This window comes from Triticum aestivum, chromosome 2D, assembly GCF_018294505.1.
Source record: "Triticum aestivum cultivar Chinese Spring chromosome 2D, IWGSC CS RefSeq v2.1, whole genome shotgun sequence".
Classification (NCBI taxonomy): domain Eukaryota; kingdom Viridiplantae; phylum Streptophyta; class Magnoliopsida; order Poales; family Poaceae; genus Triticum; species Triticum aestivum.
In genome coordinates, this window is record NC_057799.1 from 586,187,004 (window position 1) to 586,192,505 (window position 5,502).

Consider the following 5,502-nt stretch of genomic DNA (forward strand, 5'->3'; position numbering starts at 1 on the left):
GCCGGGTCTAATTCTGATTGCCATGCCTTCGCTCGGCTTAATGCAGTAATGGCACCGGATCTCGCAGCCGGCCGTTTGTTTTCTTCAATACGGGCAGACATGACAGAAAGTTGACTTAAAACATTGCTGAGCAGAGATGGAGCTTGATTACTTGGGGAGATGGTGGCTATCGTACGCTGAGCTCCGGTGTACAGTTGTTCCACCAATGTATAAACCGCCTTGAGCTTTATCAACATTTCCTTCCTAAGATTGCTGCTTCTGGGACCTGTATGTCATATTAAGATTAAATCACATGATGGCTTATAACATGGAGGGTCTGATTGACATGGTGCTTCAAACCTGTAAGTTCCGTGTTGACCTCTTCTAATGAGGCCTCGGCCTTTTCAGCCCTCTTGATCAGTGAAGCCTTTTCTTCAGCCCAGGCGGCTTTCTTAGTGTTATAATCAGTCTTGAGTTTCTCATTTTCTTCCAAGCTGAACTTGAACTTGGAATCAGCCTTCTGGGTCTCAGATCCTTGTGCTTCAAGCCGGGTTTTTAAATCAGTCAGCTGAGACTGAAATTGACTGGATGCTTCCTGAAAAGAACAGGTTCAAATGAGTATGCATAGTTATAAAGTTGTATATATTGATAAGTCCCAAGCCCTTTGCAAGCAATAGCACTTGGCACTTGGGGGCTAATGGGTGCAGAAAGTTTCTTTATGGAACAGGAAAAATGGATAAGTCCCCAGCCCTTTGCAAGCAATAGCACTTGGCACTTGGGGGCTAATGGATGCAAAACTTTGAATTATGATGCAATGGCAGAAGACCCGACTCAACTTGATAGTTTAAGCCGGCCCTTGGGGACTACAGGTGCAAAGTTGATTTTTCAAAGTTCCGGATTATCTTCATAAGTATAAGCCGGCACTTGGGGGCTACAGGTGCAAAGTTGATTCTTGAAAGCTCCGCCTCATCTTCAAAAGTATAAGCCGGCACTTGGGTGCTACAGGTTTTGATTCAGATGCATAGCTAAAAGCTTATCTAACAAAGTCTACAGTATATTATGTTCTAAAAATATTCAGTAGACTTGGGGGCTGAAGGAATATATATTATAAAAAGAGTAAGAATTCATACCTCATGCTTCTGGTGGATGTGCTTGACCATGTCAATCTCCAGATCATGGCTGCTGTGTACTTGGTTAAGATAACCAGAGAGAATTTCGCTAATTGTGACACCCAAGTTTTATTTGGATTTTCAAAAGATTTTATTTGACTTGAGGGAGGTGAATTAAAAATTATTTTCTTCAAGGGACCCTCCCTTTCAAATATTTTTCTCATAACAAGAGTTTTATTTGGATTCACCCAAGACTTTCTTTTGGTCTTGGAGGTCCTTGCCTTTTTATTTGAACTCAAGACAAAATACTTTTCTCTTGAGAAAAATACCTTTTGAAAATCTCTTTGAAAATGCACTATGGCTTTTGGAATAATCCTTTACCACTTTCAACTTTTCTCTCTTGCCATGGCCTTAGTGCAAATCCACTCTCCTAAACCTTCCCTCACCTTTGGATCATGATTTGCATCAAATCCAGCAAGTTGAACCTCCCCATATGATTATTTTTCCATTCAAATCATATTCAAACAAATTTCTGTCTTCTATTCTAGCCATTGGTGATTTACAAAGGAACTCCACTTTCTGTTTGGATTTTTGCCCCCAAACCTTTTTCCCTTCCTAGTCCTTTGAACCCTCAACCAAGATCCATGAAGATCCACTGGTCTTCAGTTCAAATTTTTCAAACTACACTTGCTGCAAGTTTGGACCAGATTTGTCAAATTTGGTGAAATTCATTCAAATCTTCCTCCAAAAATTCCAAGTAAAATCAGGCAGCCTCTGGGTGCATTGAGTGGTCACCTCACCAAGTACCAGCTCCAGAAAAAAAATTCTCATTGCCAAATCATTCTGTCGAACACCTGCAGTGCATTGTCAATATCAAGTTCAGTTAAGTTCAGAGAACAGTTTCAGTGCACTGTCGTTTTCTTCAGAACCCGACGTCGATCTCGCCAGTGCCGCCGTGTCGCCGTGTGCCCTGTCCCCTCCCCCTTGTCCTCTGCACCGCACGAACGTCTGGCACCTTGCGGACGTCGGCGACGAGCAGCAGAAGGTGCGCCGCCCCGTGACCGACGCCAGCGGCGGCTTTGCGGCCGCCAGAGAGAGGCGCGGCGCCGACGGCGCCACCCAGCGCCGCCCAAGCCTCCGGAGCTCGCCGCGTGGCCTTCCACTCCCCCGAACGCGCTGCCACTCTCGTCGTGAACCGCAGGGCGCAGAGCGCGCTCTCTGCCGCCGTCGTGCCCGTGCGGCCACCCCACCGTGGACCGGCGCCATTACGCCAAGACCAACCGAGATTTGCGGGGGAACGGCACCAGTAACCTCCACTGATGCTGCCTGGCCACTCAAACCTCCTGCCAATCCACTGCATCGCCGTAATTGCTCGCCGGAGATTCTCCGTTCACGGCCACCCCGTCGATCCGCCTATAAATAGAGGCCCCGAGCCTCAACTCGAACCCACACCATCCCCGAGGAGGTCTCCTTCCTCGACTCCGGCCGCCGCGGCCCGCCACGGGATCCAGCTTGATCCGCTCCCGTGCGTGCACCTCTGCCTCCCATCTCTTGCCAGTAGCTTCACTATGCATCCCTCCTTTTGACCCGCGCTTCAATTCGAAGTTTGCAGCCCTTCACCGGAGTTCTCCACCATCACCCGAGCCGCCGCCCGCCGGAGAAAGTGTCGCCGTCAACGTGGTGCTCTCCGACGGTCGAGTCCACCACCCACCGACGCGGAAGAACACGCTGAAGCTCTTGGTACCCTCCGATCTTCCTGACTCGCCGTGGTTCGACGCCGGCGTCCCCCGCAGTCTTCGGGCTCCGGCGAACTTTTTAAACCTGACATGTGGGACCCCCCTGTCAGCCTCTCTTCTGTTTCCCCACGCGAAATGTTTTCTGTTGGCGCCTTCGGGCAAATACGCTTTCCCTCTTGAGCTTGCGCATTTCCAATCGAACCATTTTCTGGTTTCTCAGTTTAAACCCTGGAACTTTTCTGTTTCATTACAGATGGGTCCCTGGACAGAAACCTTTATAACTTTTTAATAAAAAGGAATTTTTGAGTGATTCTTTTTCTGACAGTCTTAAATTTTGTCTAGTTTTTTATGGGATTTATTTGGAAATTTTTGGAGAAGTTTCTGTGCACGCGTTGGTTTTCACGTTAGTACCCGTTTTCGTATTGCCGTAGGTTCCGGAAGAGGTGACGGAGCCGCGAACTTCGCCGAGCTAGACTCCGACTTCTCCGAACCAGGCAAGCATGTTTGAACCTTTGATATGATAGGTGTTTTGCATGTTTGCGTGAAGGTTTGTGCGTGGCATATGAGTATCGGTGAGTTCCCCGTTGCTTGCGAGGCAACCACCCGTATGTTCCAAAGTTGCGATGATCTCTGGTGAGAGATGGCCTAATCATGTGGTGACATGAAGGGCAGCAAGGTGGTACTGTTGTAGCATACCAGCCTTGCGTCATCCGACTACTTCCGACGTTAACGTGGACGGAGTCACGTTATCGTTCTTTTCCCCTTCCGTGCTACCACGTGTTTCTTTGCCAAGATGCGGTTTAGTAAGTTGGTAACCTCTTTCCGTGTACACACCAAACAGAGGGGCCGGGATGATGGTACCTTGGCCCAGGATTAAAGCCAGTCATCCGGTCAGGGGGCATGGGTGTTTCCGGTTGGGACCGAGAGGGGGGGCACCCCCTTAGAGCGCGCGTATAGAAATTTGATCCCATGCTACGCGAGGTTGTAGCCTCCCCGTCTCAAGGTTTTTCTTGAACGTTGCCGAGGGTGATCCCTGGCTTCGGAATGTTGAATGGGTGTGTACTGGTTAGACGTGTTTCTTCCAAAACACCGTAAACGGAACTAGTCCCCGTGACTACTGAAATCCGTTGGCTGTGGTTAAGTACAAACTCTGCAGAGTCAAATTCTTCCAAGTCATTGTATCCATGATCAAGTAGTGAAATCAGTATATCCATATCTATCTGCGTGGAAAACTTGTCCCCGGTGAACAAACTCAAGTGGTAAACCCAGTTTAGATTATTATTACTGTGGATGGGCTAATCTTATATTTGTCTCGTACTTGTGTTAATTTATACTCTCGAGCTAATGAATTTTTGAGCTACAATATAAGCCCTTTATGTGATGTCGCTCAGACGTCCGACTGTGGCATGTTCGTCTTTTATTTTCTGTTATAAGCCCTTTATGTGATGTCGCTCAGACGTCCGACTGTGGCATGTTCGTCTTTTATTTTCTGTTATAAGCCCTTTATGTGACGTGGCTCAGACGTCCGACTGTGGCATTATTATTATTCTTGCAGTTTCCTCTCGAGGAGTCATTCAGACACTCGTTTGGCACCAGTATTATTATTCTGCAGTTTCCTCTCGAGGAGTCATTCAGACACTCGTTTGGCACCAGTATTATTATTCTGCAGTTTCCTCTCGAGGAGTCATTCAGACACTCGTTTGGCACCAGTATTATTATTCTGCAGTTTCCTCTCGAGGAGTCATTCAGACACTCGTTTGGCACCAGTATTATTATTCTGCAGTTTCCTCTCGAGGAGTCATTCAGACACTCGTTTGGCACCAGTATTACTATTCTTGCAGTTTCCTCTCGAGGAGTCTTTCAGACCCTCGTTTGGCACCCCGTATTTATTATCTCTAAGTCTGAACGCATTGGTTAACTTGTTTATATGCTTCATGTTTACATTTGTTATATCTTATGTCCGAACTGTCTTGCGAGTACTTTCATAGTACTCACCTGGCTTGTTGTTTTGGCCAGATGTTGACGAAGGCGATCTTTTGGATGAAGAGTTTGATAGCGCGTCCGACGCCTAGAGGAGTCCCAGTCAGTCCTGTGCGATCCCGGATATTGGTCACTTGTATTATATATGCTTCAGCCACCCGCAATAAGTCTCCTCGAGCCTCGCTTCGACGCTCGAAGAGCTGTAGTCTTCAGGAGTCATATCACTCGCTTCGCGGTGATATCTCCACCACCGTTATTATCGTGAGTTAGTAGTTATGCCACCCTATCCGCCGTCTTGTTTTATTGGCGTGCATGTAATAAATTGTTGGGCAGTCTCCGCTCAACCTTGTATTATATTCAGTACTCCTGGTATTTTTCTTCTGTGACCAAGATATTGTCTACCAGTGGGAAGGGATTCTTCCTTACTGGTCCGTAAAAGGGATTGGTCTCTCAATAATTATTTTATTGAAAAACCGGTCGTGACAAGCTTGGTACCAGAGCCAGGCTGACTGTAGGAAGCCACTAGGAGCGATCGCTAATCGGTTATTAGCGTCTTTTGTGCTTTTTCAGCTTTTTGCAAATTGTAGCTATTTTCTGTTGGTCATCATAAATTTATGACATGACTACTCAGAATTTTTGCCTACTTTTGTAGATGGCTGGCAGTAGCTGTGAGAATCGAGTGTTCACGAACGTGCCCG